The sequence below is a fragment of the Physcomitrium patens genome, chromosome 2, assembly GCF_059467195.1.
Source record: "Physcomitrium patens ecotype Gransden chromosome 2, ASM5946719v1, whole genome shotgun sequence".
Lineage (NCBI taxonomy): Eukaryota > Viridiplantae > Streptophyta > Bryopsida > Funariales > Funariaceae > Physcomitrium > Physcomitrium patens.
This window is the reverse complement of record NC_143411.1, coordinates 1,180,602-1,192,852: the sequence shown is the minus strand read 5'-3', so window position 1 is coordinate 1,192,852 and position 12,251 is coordinate 1,180,602. Positions and strand designations below refer to the sequence as shown.

General features: G+C 55.0%; 17 non-coding genes across 17 annotated transcripts; 11 read left to right on the top strand and 6 right to left on the bottom strand.

Annotated features, from left to right (window-relative positions):
• The first annotated feature begins 53 nt into the window (after positions 1-53).
• LOC149989637 (U4 spliceosomal RNA) lies at positions 54-191 on the top strand. Its single transcript, XR_016501887.1, has one exon. It is a non-coding gene; the product is annotated as a U4 spliceosomal RNA (small nuclear RNA).
• A 459-nt stretch (positions 192-650) lies between these two features.
• On the top strand, positions 651-722 carry TRNAG-UCC (transfer RNA glycine (anticodon UCC)). The gene has a single exon. It is a non-coding gene; the product is annotated as a tRNA-Gly (tRNA).
• A 275-nt stretch (positions 723-997) lies between these two features.
• On the bottom strand, positions 998-1,112 carry LOC149989635 (U5 spliceosomal RNA). The gene has a single exon (XR_016501905.1). It is a non-coding gene; the product is annotated as a U5 spliceosomal RNA (small nuclear RNA).
• A 1,110-nt stretch (positions 1,113-2,222) lies between these two features.
• LOC149989634 (U2 spliceosomal RNA) lies at positions 2,223-2,416 on the bottom strand. The gene has a single exon (XR_016501917.1). It is a non-coding gene; the product is annotated as a U2 spliceosomal RNA (small nuclear RNA).
• A 970-nt stretch (positions 2,417-3,386) lies between these two features.
• LOC149989633 (U1 spliceosomal RNA) lies at positions 3,387-3,546 on the top strand. Its single transcript, XR_016501920.1, has one exon. It is a non-coding gene; the product is annotated as a U1 spliceosomal RNA (small nuclear RNA).
• A 346-nt stretch (positions 3,547-3,892) lies between these two features.
• Positions 3,893-4,030, top strand: LOC149989632 (U4 spliceosomal RNA). The gene has a single exon (XR_016501935.1). It is a non-coding gene; the product is annotated as a U4 spliceosomal RNA (small nuclear RNA).
• Positions 4,031-4,489: 459 nt separating this feature from the next.
• Positions 4,490-4,561, top strand: TRNAG-UCC (transfer RNA glycine (anticodon UCC)). The gene has a single exon. It is a non-coding gene; the product is annotated as a tRNA-Gly (tRNA).
• A 275-nt stretch (positions 4,562-4,836) lies between these two features.
• On the bottom strand, positions 4,837-4,951 carry LOC149989630 (U5 spliceosomal RNA). The gene has a single exon (XR_016501904.1). It is a non-coding gene; the product is annotated as a U5 spliceosomal RNA (small nuclear RNA).
• A 1,113-nt stretch (positions 4,952-6,064) lies between these two features.
• LOC149989629 (U2 spliceosomal RNA) lies at positions 6,065-6,258 on the bottom strand. Its single transcript, XR_016501916.1, has one exon. It is a non-coding gene; the product is annotated as a U2 spliceosomal RNA (small nuclear RNA).
• A 957-nt stretch (positions 6,259-7,215) lies between these two features.
• LOC149989628 (U1 spliceosomal RNA) lies at positions 7,216-7,375 on the top strand. Its single transcript, XR_016501911.1, has one exon. It is a non-coding gene; the product is annotated as a U1 spliceosomal RNA (small nuclear RNA).
• A 346-nt stretch (positions 7,376-7,721) lies between these two features.
• On the top strand, positions 7,722-7,859 carry LOC149989627 (U4 spliceosomal RNA). The gene has a single exon (XR_016501934.1). It is a non-coding gene; the product is annotated as a U4 spliceosomal RNA (small nuclear RNA).
• Positions 7,860-8,318: 459 nt separating this feature from the next.
• Positions 8,319-8,390, top strand: TRNAG-UCC (transfer RNA glycine (anticodon UCC)). The gene has a single exon. It is a non-coding gene; the product is annotated as a tRNA-Gly (tRNA).
• Positions 8,391-8,665: 275 nt separating this feature from the next.
• LOC149989625 (U5 spliceosomal RNA) lies at positions 8,666-8,780 on the bottom strand. The gene has a single exon (XR_016501903.1). It is a non-coding gene; the product is annotated as a U5 spliceosomal RNA (small nuclear RNA).
• A 1,112-nt stretch (positions 8,781-9,892) lies between these two features.
• On the bottom strand, positions 9,893-10,086 carry LOC149989624 (U2 spliceosomal RNA). Its single transcript, XR_016501915.1, has one exon. It is a non-coding gene; the product is annotated as a U2 spliceosomal RNA (small nuclear RNA).
• A 970-nt stretch (positions 10,087-11,056) lies between these two features.
• On the top strand, positions 11,057-11,216 carry LOC149989623 (U1 spliceosomal RNA). Its single transcript, XR_016501901.1, has one exon. It is a non-coding gene; the product is annotated as a U1 spliceosomal RNA (small nuclear RNA).
• A 346-nt stretch (positions 11,217-11,562) lies between these two features.
• LOC149989622 (U4 spliceosomal RNA) lies at positions 11,563-11,700 on the top strand. Its single transcript, XR_016501933.1, has one exon. It is a non-coding gene; the product is annotated as a U4 spliceosomal RNA (small nuclear RNA).
• Positions 11,701-12,159: 459 nt separating this feature from the next.
• On the top strand, positions 12,160-12,231 carry TRNAG-UCC (transfer RNA glycine (anticodon UCC)). The gene has a single exon. It is a non-coding gene; the product is annotated as a tRNA-Gly (tRNA).
• Positions 12,232-12,251: the final 20 nt, after the last annotated feature.

Here is a 12,251-nt window from a genome sequence, read left to right as displayed (position 1 = left end):
GACGAGCCCCCGGGGGAGGTACATGGCAGGGGGGAGGAGGGAAGGGGGACGGCATCTTTGCGCTTGGGGTAATGACGCAGTTCGTGAGGCAAACCCGAGACGCGTCAATTGCTGGTTGAAAACTATTTCCAAACCCCCCCTGCGGTGTCCGCGAGGGCGCCCCCAGAATTTCTGGAAGGTCTGGCGTAGGCCAGGACCTCACAACGCACAAACCCCAAACAAACAGGATGGCTCGGAGTGTGCACAGCCCTGTGTCGCTCTCGCCTCGGATCTGTGGTTGCGCCGGCAGTGGCAGAGCGGCGGTGGGACCGTGGCAGAGCGCACTCCAGGGGAGCCTCGGAGTGCAGGTGCCACACAGCTCGGTGCCAGCACGACCGGCGAGTCCGAGGCTGGAGTTCGGCGAGGTGTGCCCGAACGGGGGAGGACTGCGCAAACTCAGCGAGTAAGTGTGCGCACCTCTCTTGGAAGAAAGAGACGCTGAGGCGTCGACTTTTGCGTGGGGAGACGGTGCACGAGATGCCGCCAACGGGAGGGCCCGTCGGGATCAGCAGCCAAGTAGACGACGCCGTGAGCGCGCAGCCGTGCGGGTGGAACCGGGCGTGGGGGTGGTCCGGGTTTGCGGCCGTCGGCGGATGGCGGATGGCGGATGGGCGTTTGTAGTCCAACGGTTAGGATAATTGCCTTCCAAGCAATGGACCCGGGTTCGACTCCCGGCAAACGCACGCACTCAAATCCAAGAAACACACGCACACGCGCGCGCCCCCCTTTTCTCGCGGCATGTTATGTTATTTTTATGCTGACGGATGATGTGTGGCCCGGCGCCAGCCCCTCCGCGGACCGCGAGTCGCTGCTTCTCTCCCACTCTCGGGTGTCTCGGGTGTGGCAGGAGCCACACTTCTCCAACCCACCCACGGAAACAAGCCATGCGGAGGCCCCTGTCCTTGTTCAATCCTGTCCGTAAAATCCAGACAATCCGAATTCGTGCTTCCAGTTGGTGGGCCCCGCGAACGGGGCAGTCCAAAAACTCTCCCTATGCCGGTCGTTGCGCCCAGCGCACGGTATTCTTTAGTAAAAGGCGAAAGAATAGTTCGCTCTGTGCTGAGCGCCCGGCTCCATGCCTCCCCCGTCCACACACCCACGCCCTTCTACGCGTGCCCTGCCCCTCCCTGCACCCAACCGTATGGGTCCGACGCATGCCCTGCCCCTCCTCCGCCCACTAACCCGACGTGCAATCTGCATCCTCCTTCAGATCCACTCAAATCCATGGATCGATGGATGGACACAATTCTAAGAAACAGGCAAGTGAAGAGAGAAGGGGAAATCTCGAATTTTCAAGCTGTGTTCTTTCAAACAAACAGATCATCATCATCATCATCATCATCATCGTCATCAAGACCATGACAACGGCAACAGGCTATGAGAAAAAGAAAACACAATGAAACAAATCAATCGACCAATTCCGAGCATACACTGGTACATAGAAATAAGCAGAGTGACATTTGTGATAAAGAACCAAAACGTGTATTTCGAAAAACACAATAATAACAACATCAACAATAAACAAAATCAGGTTTTCATACATATATATATATATATATAAAACAAACACAAACACACAGCAAAACATGAAAACAGATCAAAATACCAAAATGTAACCAAATTTGGTTACATTCATATTGCTGGACATTTTGTGTTTATTATTATTCATTCCTTTATTTGTTTCCTCTTACTGCTTCTTCTTTTTCTTCTCCGTCTGTGTTTTGTTTTGATTCTTGGTTTTGTTATGTTTTTGTTTTGATTCGTTGATTCGTTCATCCATCCATTCATTCATTCATGCTTGCATGATGTGTGTTTGTAGAACCCGGGCACGGCGTTAGTGGGGACCCACCTCGTGCTGAACAGCGTCCAGGGCTGTGGGATGGGCTGGCGTGGGTTAGCGGGGCGCGGGGGGAACACAAGGCGACGGGACGACGGAGCCGCGTGTGGCTGACGAGGTGGCCTCCGCGGGGTGGGGAGGCGGCGTCCAGCCCCAACCCCAACTCCAACTCCAGATCGAGCATCACCAGCACGTGCACCAGCGGAGCGTGATGAGGCTGGTTGGCTCTTCCGCCCATCCCCACTGCCGACGTTTGGGGTCCACTCGCGCGCACACTGTTTCCTGTTTCGCTATTTGCATTGTGGTCGGGGGGGGGGGGGGGGGGCCTCCGGGGAACGGAGGGGAGATGGGCTGCGCCGGCCGAGGAGGTAGTGCAAGACCAAGGCGACGCGCGCCGGCCCGAGCAGCAAGCTGCCGGATGGGCCCGCACCCGAGATAAATTAGATTAATATCGTGAGGCTCGATGAGCCTCGTATCAGATATTAAACTGATAAGAACAGATACTACACTTGATCTTAGCCAAAAGGCCGAGAAAGGTATGCCTCATCCTCCCCGCCCCGCCCCCCTTCTACCCCCACCTCCGCCCTCCCTCCTGCACACGCTATGGGGCATTCACCCCCTGCCTCCCTCACCTCCTTGCCCCACCCACCCACCCACTGCCACTTCAACATGTCCACACACTCGCTACACCACCAAATCAAGCCCCCGCCCTCCGAATCACCATCGTCCCCAGGCTCTCTTGCATGTTGCAACCACACAACACCAAAACAACCATGCTGAATACCCTGATCTTCTTCGTTTCAAGACTGTAAAGGGTGGGGGGCTCTACCTGTGCTGCTACTCATGGTCAAACAAAATACCCCAAAAATTATGGGAAACCGTGGCATTTAGTTACCTAGGGAATATTCATGTGAGTGAGTGCGGTAGAGTGTCTATGTATATGTACATGCAAAACGTACACACAAATCAATAGAGAGAAAGAAAAATAAAACATGTGAGATAATGATCGTTTTGTTGATCTTTCACTTTTTTTTTTTTTTTTTTTTTTTTTTTTTTTTTTGTTTGTTTGTTTGTTTGTTTGTTTGTTTGTTTTGTCTATAGGTTTATGTTATGGGTTTCTTTTTTCTTTTTTTAGAAATAGATAAAACTTTTGCAAGTTCAAGGGTGGGTTGTGGGGTGCAGATGTGAAGGCTGCAGCGCAAGAACTGTGGAATAGCATGAGGATTGACATGTTGTAAGATGTAGCGTTGGCATAGGTGGGGGGGGAGGGGGAAATGTTTTGAGTCCAGGGGCATGGATGTGTTGGATGGGATGGCATTTGGAATTGATTGATTGATTGATTTGTGACTGTATGTGTGAGTGAGAAATGGAGGATGGAGGCGTGCAGTGGGCGAAGCATGGTGAGGGGCGGAGGGAGCAGGAGAGCGAGGGTGGGTGAGAATGTCCCACAGGGGTTGGAGCGGCGGGGTAAGGGTGGGTGGTAGAAGGGTGCGGAGGAGCGATGCGGAGGGCACTTACCTGGGCGGGGTCGATCCATGATCAGGAAGGTGGATGGCCTAGAGGAGCCCGGCCCATTGCACTGACGGGGCGGGCGGCTCTAGTATCTCTCTACGGAGGGCATACACGTCGTAATTTGTGGCAGTGGGGGCTCGCGTTCGCGCGGCCCCCGCCTAAAGCGGAAACCGAAACCGGAGGACACTAGGTGTGGGTGTGTTTTTAATTTGGCGGTCGTGAGTGTACGGGAAAACCCCCGCATTTTCTGATGGCTGCTGCATACATTCGCTCCGATTGATTGATGAAGTGAGTGAGCGCAACAATGAATCGCGCGCCGCTGACGCTCTGCCACAACAGGGAGAGTCCCTCCACGCGCACCTGCGCCTGGACAAGTCACTTGCGCCGCCCACCCGATCGATGGTCCAGTGAACGCTCCCGGCAGCTGCTGTGGCCGTGAGCGATGGGAGGAGACGAGCCCCCGGGGGAGGTACATGGCAGGGGGGAGGAGGGAAGGGGGACGGCATCTTTGCGCTTGGGGTAATGACGCAGTTCGTGAGGCAAACCCGAGACGCGTCAATTGCTGGTTGAAAACTATTTCCAAACCCCCCCTGCGGTGTCCGCGAGGGCGCCCCCAGAATTTCTGGAAGGTCTGGCGTAGGCCAGGACCTCACAACGCACAAACCCCAAACAAACAGGATGGCTCGGAGTGTGCACAGCCCTGTGTCGCTCTCGCCTCGGATCTGTGGTTGCGCCGGCAGTGGCAGAGCGGCGGTGGGACCGTGGCAGAGCGCACTCCAGGGGAGCCTCGGAGTGCAGGTGCCACACAGCTCGGTGCCAGCACGACCGGCGAGTCCGAGGCTGGAGTTCGGCGAGGTGTGCCCGAACGGGGGAGGACTGCGCAAACTCAGCGAGTAAGTGTGCGCACCTCTCTTGGAAGAAAGAGACGCTGAGGCGTCGACTTTTGCGTGGGGAGACGGTGCACGAGATGCCGCCAACGGGAGGGCCCGTCGGGATCAGCAGCCAAGTAGACGACGCCGTGAGCGCGCAGCCGTGCGGGTGGAACCGGGCGTGGGGGTGGTCCGGGTTTGCGGCCGTCGGCGGATGGCGGATGGCGGATGGGCGTTTGTAGTCCAACGGTTAGGATAATTGCCTTCCAAGCAATGGACCCGGGTTCGACTCCCGGCAAACGCACGCACTCAAATCCAAGAAACACACGCACACGCGCGCGCCCCCCTTTTCTCGCGGCATGTTATGTTATTTTTATGCTGACGGATGATGTGTGGCCCGGCGCCAGCCCCTCCGCGGACCGCGAGTCGCTGCTTCTCTCCCACTCTCGGGTGTCTCGGGTGTGGCAGGAGCCACACTTCTCCAACCCACCCACGGAAACAAGCCATGCGGAGGCCCCTGTCCTTGTTCAATCCTGTCCGTAAAATCCAGACAATCCGAATTCGTGCTTCCAGTTGGTGGGCCCCGCGAACGGGGCAGTCCAAAAACTCTCCCTATGCCGGTCGTTGCGCCCAGCGCACGGTATTCTTTAGTAAAAGGCGAAAGAATAGTTCGCTCTGTGCTGAGCGCCCGGCTCCATGCCTCCCCCGTCCACACACCCACGCCCTTCTACGCGTGCCCTGCCCCTCCCTGCACCCAACCGTATGGGTCCGACGCATGCCCTGCCCCTCCTCCGCCCACTAACCCGACGTGCAATCTGCATCCTCCTTCAGATCCACTCAAATCCATGGATCGATGGATGGACACAATTCTAAGAAACAGGCAAGTGAAGAGAGAAGGGGAAATCTCGAATTTTCAAGCTGTGTTCTTTCAAACAAACAGATCATCATCATCATCATCATCATCATCGTCATCAAGACCATGACAACGGCAACAGGCTATGAGAAAAAGAAAACACAATGAAACAAATCAATCGACCAATTCCGAGCATACACTGGTACATAGAAATAAGCAGAGTGACATTTGTGATAAAGAACCAAAACGTGTATTTCGAAAAACACAATAATAACAACATCAACAATAAACAAAATCAGGTTTTCATACATATATATATATATATATAAAAACAAACACAAACACACAGCAAAACATGAAAACAGATCAAAATACCAAAATGTAACCAAATTTGGTTACATTCATATTGCTGGACATTTTGTGTTTATTATTATTCATTCCTTTATTTGTTTCCTCTTACTGCTTCTTCTTTTTCTTCTCCGTCTGTGTTTTGTTTTGATTCTTGGTTTTGTTATGTTTTTGTTTTGATTCGTTGATTCGTTCATCCATCCATTCATTCATTCATGCTTGCATGATGTGTGTTTGTAGAACCCGGGCACGGCGTTAGTGGGGACCCACCTCGTGCTGAACAGCGTCCAGGGCTGTGGGATGGGCTGGCGTGGGTTAGCGGGGCGCGGGGGGAACACAAGGCGACGGGACGACGGAGCCGCGTGTGGCTGACGAGGTGGCCTCCGCGGGGTGGGGAGGCGGCGTCCAGCCCCAACCCCAACTCCAACTCCAGATCGAGCATCACCAGCACGTGCACCAGCGGAGCGTGATGAGGCTGGTTGGCTCTTCCGCCCATCCCCACTGCCGACGTTTGGGGTCCACTCGCGCGCACACTGTTTCCTGTTTCGCTATTTGCATTGTGGTCGGGGGGGGGGGGGGGGGGGGCCTCCGGGGAACGGAGGGGAGATGGGCTGCGCCGGCCGAGGAGGTAGTGCAAGACCAAGGCGACGCGCGCCGGCCCGAGCAGCAAGCTGCCGGATGGGCCCGCACCCGAGATAAATTAGATTAATATCGTGAGGCTCGATGAGCCTCGTATCAGATATTAAACTGATAAGAACAGATACTACACTTGATCTTAGCCAAAAGGCCGAGAAAGGTATGCCTCATCCTCCCCGCCCCGCCCCCCTTCTACCCCCACCTCCGCCCTCCCTCCTGCACACGCTATGGGGCATTCACCCCCTGCCTCCCTCACCTCCTTGCCCCACCCACCCACCCACTGCCACTTCAACATGTCCACACACTCGCTACACCACCAAATCAAGCCCCCGCCCTCCGAATCACCATCGTCCCCAGGCTCTCTTGCATGTTGCAACCACACAACACCAAAACAACCATGCTGAATACCCTGATCTTCTTCGTTTCAAGACTGTAAAGGGTGGGGGGCTCTACCTGTGCTGCTACTCATGGTCAAACAAAATACCCCAAAAATTATGGGAAACCGTGGCATTTAGTTACCTAGGGAATATTCATGTGAGTGAGTGCGGTAGAGTGTCTATGTATATGTACATGCAAAACGTACACACAAATCAATAGAGAGAAAGAAAAATAAAACATGTGAGATAATGATCGTTTTGTTGATCTTTCACTTTTTTTTTTTTTTTTTTTTTGTTTGTTTGTTTGTTTGTTTGTTTGTTTGTTTTGTCTATAGGTTTATGTTATGGGTTTCTTTTTTCTTTTTTTAGAAATAGATAAAACTTTTGCAAGTTCAAGGGTGGGTTGTGGGGTGCAGATGTGAAGGCTGCAGCGCAAGAACTGTGGAATAGCATGAGGATTGACATGTTGTAAGATGTAGCGTTGGCATAGGTGGGGGGGGAGGGGGAAATGTTTTGAGTCCAGGGGCATGGATGTGTTGGATGGGATGGCATTTGGAATTGATTGATTGATTGATTTGTGACTGTATGTGTGAGTGAGAAATGGAGGATGGAGGCGTGCAGTGGGCGAAGCATGGTGAGGGGCGGAGGGAGCAGGAGAGCGAGGGTGGGTGAGAATGTCCCACAGGGGTTGGAGCGGCGGGGTAAGGGTGGGTGGTAGAAGGGTGCGGAGGAGCGATGCGGAGGGCACTTACCTGGGCGGGGTCGATCCATGATCAGGAAGGTGGATGGCCTAGAGGAGCCCGGCCCATTGCACTGACGGGGCGGGCGGCTCTAGTATCTCTCTACGGAGGGCATACACGTCGTAATTTGTGGCAGTGGGGGCTCGCGTTCGCGCGGCCCCCGCCTAAAGCGGAAACCGAAACCGGAGGACACTAGGTGTGGGTGTGTTTTTAATTTGGCGGTCGTGAGTGTACGGGAAAACCCCCGCATTTTCTGATGGCTGCTGCATACATTCGCTCCGATTGATTGATGAAGTGAGTGAGCGCAACAATGAATCGCGCGCCGCTGACGCTCTGCCACAACAGGGAGAGTCCCTCCACGCGCACCTGCGCCTGGACAAGTCACTTGCGCCGCCCACCCGATCGATGGTCCAGTGAACGCTCCCGGCAGCTGCTGTGGCCGTGAGCGATGGGAGGAGACGAGCCCCCGGGGGAGGTACATGGCAGGGGGGAGGAGGGAAGGGGGACGGCATCTTTGCGCTTGGGGTAATGACGCAGTTCGTGAGGCAAACCCGAGACGCGTCAATTGCTGGTTGAAAACTATTTCCAAACCCCCCCTGCGGTGTCCGCGAGGGCGCCCCCAGAATTTCTGGAAGGTCTGGCGTAGGCCAGGACCTCACAACGCACAAACCCCAAACAAACAGGATGGCTCGGAGTGTGCACAGCCCTGTGTCGCTCTCGCCTCGGATCTGTGGTTGCGCCGGCAGTGGCAGAGCGGCGGTGGGACCGTGGCAGAGCGCACTCCAGGGGAGCCTCGGAGTGCAGGTGCCACACAGCTCGGTGCCAGCACGACCGGCGAGTCCGAGGCTGGAGTTCGGCGAGGTGTGCCCGAACGGGGGAGGACTGCGCAAACTCAGCGAGTAAGTGTGCGCACCTCTCTTGGAAGAAAGAGACGCTGAGGCGTCGACTTTTGCGTGGGGAGACGGTGCACGAGATGCCGCCAACGGGAGGGCCCGTCGGGATCAGCAGCCAAGTAGACGACGCCGTGAGCGCGCAGCCGTGCGGGTGGAACCGGGCGTGGGGGTGGTCCGGGTTTGCGGCCGTCGGCGGATGGCGGATGGCGGATGGGCGTTTGTAGTCCAACGGTTAGGATAATTGCCTTCCAAGCAATGGACCCGGGTTCGACTCCCGGCAAACGCACGCACTCAAATCCAAGAAACACACGCACACGCGCGCGCCCCCCTTTTCTCGCGGCATGTTATGTTATTTTTATGCTGACGGATGATGTGTGGCCCGGCGCCAGCCCCTCCGCGGACCGCGAGTCGCTGCTTCTCTCCCACTCTCGGGTGTCTCGGGTGTGGCAGGAGCCACACTTCTCCAACCCACCCACGGAAACAAGCCATGCGGAGGCCCCTGTCCTTGTTCAATCCTGTCCGTAAAATCCAGACAATCCGAATTCGTGCTTCCAGTTGGTGGGCCCCGCGAACGGGGCAGTCCAAAAACTCTCCCTATGCCGGTCGTTGCGCCCAGCGCACGGTATTCTTTAGTAAAAGGCGAAAGAATAGTTCGCTCTGTGCTGAGCGCCCGGCTCCATGCCTCCCCCGTCCACACACCCACGCCCTTCTACGCGTGCCCTGCCCCTCCCTGCACCCAACCGTATGGGTCCGACGCATGCCCTGCCCCTCCTCCGCCCACTAACCCGACGTGCAATCTGCATCCTCCTTCAGATCCACTCAAATCCATGGATCGATGGATGGACACAATTCTAAGAAACAGGCAAGTGAAGAGAGAAGGGGAAATCTCGAATTTTCAAGCTGTGTTCTTTCAAACAAACAGATCATCATCATCATCATCATCATCATCGTCATCAAGACCATGACAACGGCAACAGGCTATGAGAAAAAGAAAACACAATGAAACAAATCAATCGACCAATTCCGAGCATACACTGGTACATAGAAATAAGCAGAGTGACATTTGTGATAAAGAACCAAAACGTGTATTTCGAAAAACACAATAATAACAACATCAACAATAAACAAAATCAGGTTTTCATACATATATATATATATATATAAAAACAAACACAAACACACAGCAAAACATGAAAACAGATCAAAATACCAAAATGTAACCAAATTTGGTTACATTCATATTGCTGGACATTTTGTGTTTATTATTATTCATTCCTTTATTTGTTTCCTCTTACTGCTTCTTCTTTTTCTTCTCCGTCTGTGTTTTGTTTTGATTCTTGGTTTTGTTATGTTTTTGTTTTGATTCGTTGATTCGTTCATCCATCCATTCATTCATTCATGCTTGCATGATGTGTGTTTGTAGAACCCGGGCACGGCGTTAGTGGGGACCCACCTCGTGCTGAACAGCGTCCAGGGCTGTGGGATGGGCTGGCGTGGGTTAGCGGGGCGCGGGGGGAACACAAGGCGACGGGACGACGGAGCCGCGTGTGGCTGACGAGGTGGCCTCCGCGGGGTGGGGAGGCGGCGTCCAGCCCCAACCCCAACTCCAACTCCAGATCGAGCATCACCAGCACGTGCACCAGCGGAGCGTGATGAGGCTGGTTGGCTCTTCCGCCCATCCCCACTGCCGACGTTTGGGGTCCACTCGCGCGCACACTGTTTCCTGTTTCGCTATTTGCATTGTGGTCGGGGGGGGGGGGGGGGGGGCCTCCGGGGAACGGAGGGGAGATGGGCTGCGCCGGCCGAGGAGGTAGTGCAAGACCAAGGCGACGCGCGCCGGCCCGAGCAGCAAGCTGCCGGATGGGCCCGCACCCGAGATAAATTAGATTAATATCGTGAGGCTCGATGAGCCTCGTATCAGATATTAAACTGATAAGAACAGATACTACACTTGATCTTAGCCAAAAGGCCGAGAAAGGTATGCCTCATCCTCCCCGCCCCGCCCCCCTTCTACCCCCACCTCCGCCCTCCCTCCTGCACACGCTATGGGGCATTCACCCCCTGCCTCCCTCACCTCCTTGCCCCACCCACCCACCCACTGCCACTTCAACATGTCCACACACTCGCTACACCACCAAATCAAGCCCCCGCCCTCCGAATCACCATCGTCCCCAGGCTCTCTTGCATGTTGCAACCACACAACACCAAAACAACCATGCTGAATACCCTGATCTTCTTCGTTTCAAGACTGTAAAGGGTGGGGGGCTCTACCTGTGCTGCTACTCATGGTCAAACAAAATACCCCAAAAATTATGGGAAACCGTGGCATTTAGTTACCTAGGGAATATTCATGTGAGTGAGTGCGGTAGAGTGTCTATGTATATGTACATGCAAAACGTACACACAAATCAATAGAGAGAAAGAAAAATAAAACATGTGAGATAATGATCGTTTTGTTGATCTTTCACTTTTTTTTTTTTTTTTTTTTTTTTTTTTTTTTTTGTTTGTTTGTTTGTTTGTTTGTTTGTTTGTTTTGTCTATAGGTTTATGTTATGGGTTTCTTTTTTCTTTTTTTAGAAATAGATAAAACTTTTGCAAGTTCAAGGGTGGGTTGTGGGGTGCAGATGTGAAGGCTGCAGCGCAAGAACTGTGGAATAGCATGAGGATTGACATGTTGTAAGATGTAGCGTTGGCATAGGTGGGGGGGGAGGGGGAAATGTTTTGAGTCCAGGGGCATGGATGTGTTGGATGGGATGGCATTTGGAATTGATTGATTGATTGATTTGTGACTGTATGTGTGAGTGAGAAATGGAGGATGGAGGCGTGCAGTGGGCGAAGCATGGTGAGGGGCGGAGGGAGCAGGAGAGCGAGGGTGGGTGAGAATGTCCCACAGGGGTTGGAGCGGCGGGGTAAGGGTGGGTGGTAGAAGGGTGCGGAGGAGCGATGCGGAGGGCACTTACCTGGGCGGGGTCGATCCATGATCAGGAAGGTGGATGGCCTAGAGGAGCCCGGCCCATTGCACTGACGGGGCGGGCGGCTCTAGTATCTCTCTACGGAGGGCATACACGTCGTAATTTGTGGCAGTGGGGGCTCGCGTTCGCGCGGCCCCCGCCTAAAGCGGAAACCGAAACCGGAGGACACTAGGTGTGGGTGTGTTTTTAATTTGGCGGTCGTGAGTGTACGGGAAAACCCCCGCATTTTCTGATGGCTGCTGCATACATTCGCTCCGATTGATTGATGAAGTGAGTGAGCGCAACAATGAATCGCGCGCCGCTGACGCTCTGCCACAACAGGGAGAGTCCCTCCACGCGCACCTGCGCCTGGACAAGTCACTTGCGCCGCCCACCCGATCGATGGTCCAGTGAACGCTCCCGGCAGCTGCTGTGGCCGTGAGCGATGGGAGGAGACGAGCCCCCGGGGGAGGTACATGGCAGGGGGGAGGAGGGAAGGGGGACGGCATCTTTGCGCTTGGGGTAATGACGCAGTTCGTGAGGCAAACCCGAGACGCGTCAATTGCTGGTTGAAAACTATTTCCAAACCCCCCCTGCGGTGTCCGCGAGGGCGCCCCCAGAATTTCTGGAAGGTCTGGCGTAGGCCAGGACCTCACAACGCACAAACCCCAAACAAACAGGATGGCTCGGAGTGTGCACAGCCCTGTGTCGCTCTCGCCTCGGATCTGTGGTTGCGCCGGCAGTGGCAGAGCGGCGGTGGGACCGTGGCAGAGCGCACTCCAGGGGAGCCTCGGAGTGCAGGTGCCACACAGCTCGGTGCCAGCACGACCGGCGAGTCCGAGGCTGGAGTTCGGCGAGGTGTGCCCGAACGGGGGAGGACTGCGCAAACTCAGCGAGTAAGTGTGCGCACCTCTCTTGGAAGAAAGAGACGCTGAGGCGTCGACTTTTGCGTGGGGAGACGGTGCACGAGATGCCGCCAACGGGAGGGCCCGTCGGGATCAGCAGCCAAGTAGACGACGCCGTGAGCGCGCAGCCGTGCGGGTGGAACCGGGCGTGGGGGTGGTCCGGGTTTGCGGCCGTCGGCGGATGGCGGATGGCGGATGGGCGTTTGTAGTCCAACGGTTAGGATAATTGCCTTCCAAGCAATGGACCCGGGTTCGACTCCCGGCAAACGCACGCACTCAAATCCAAGAAAC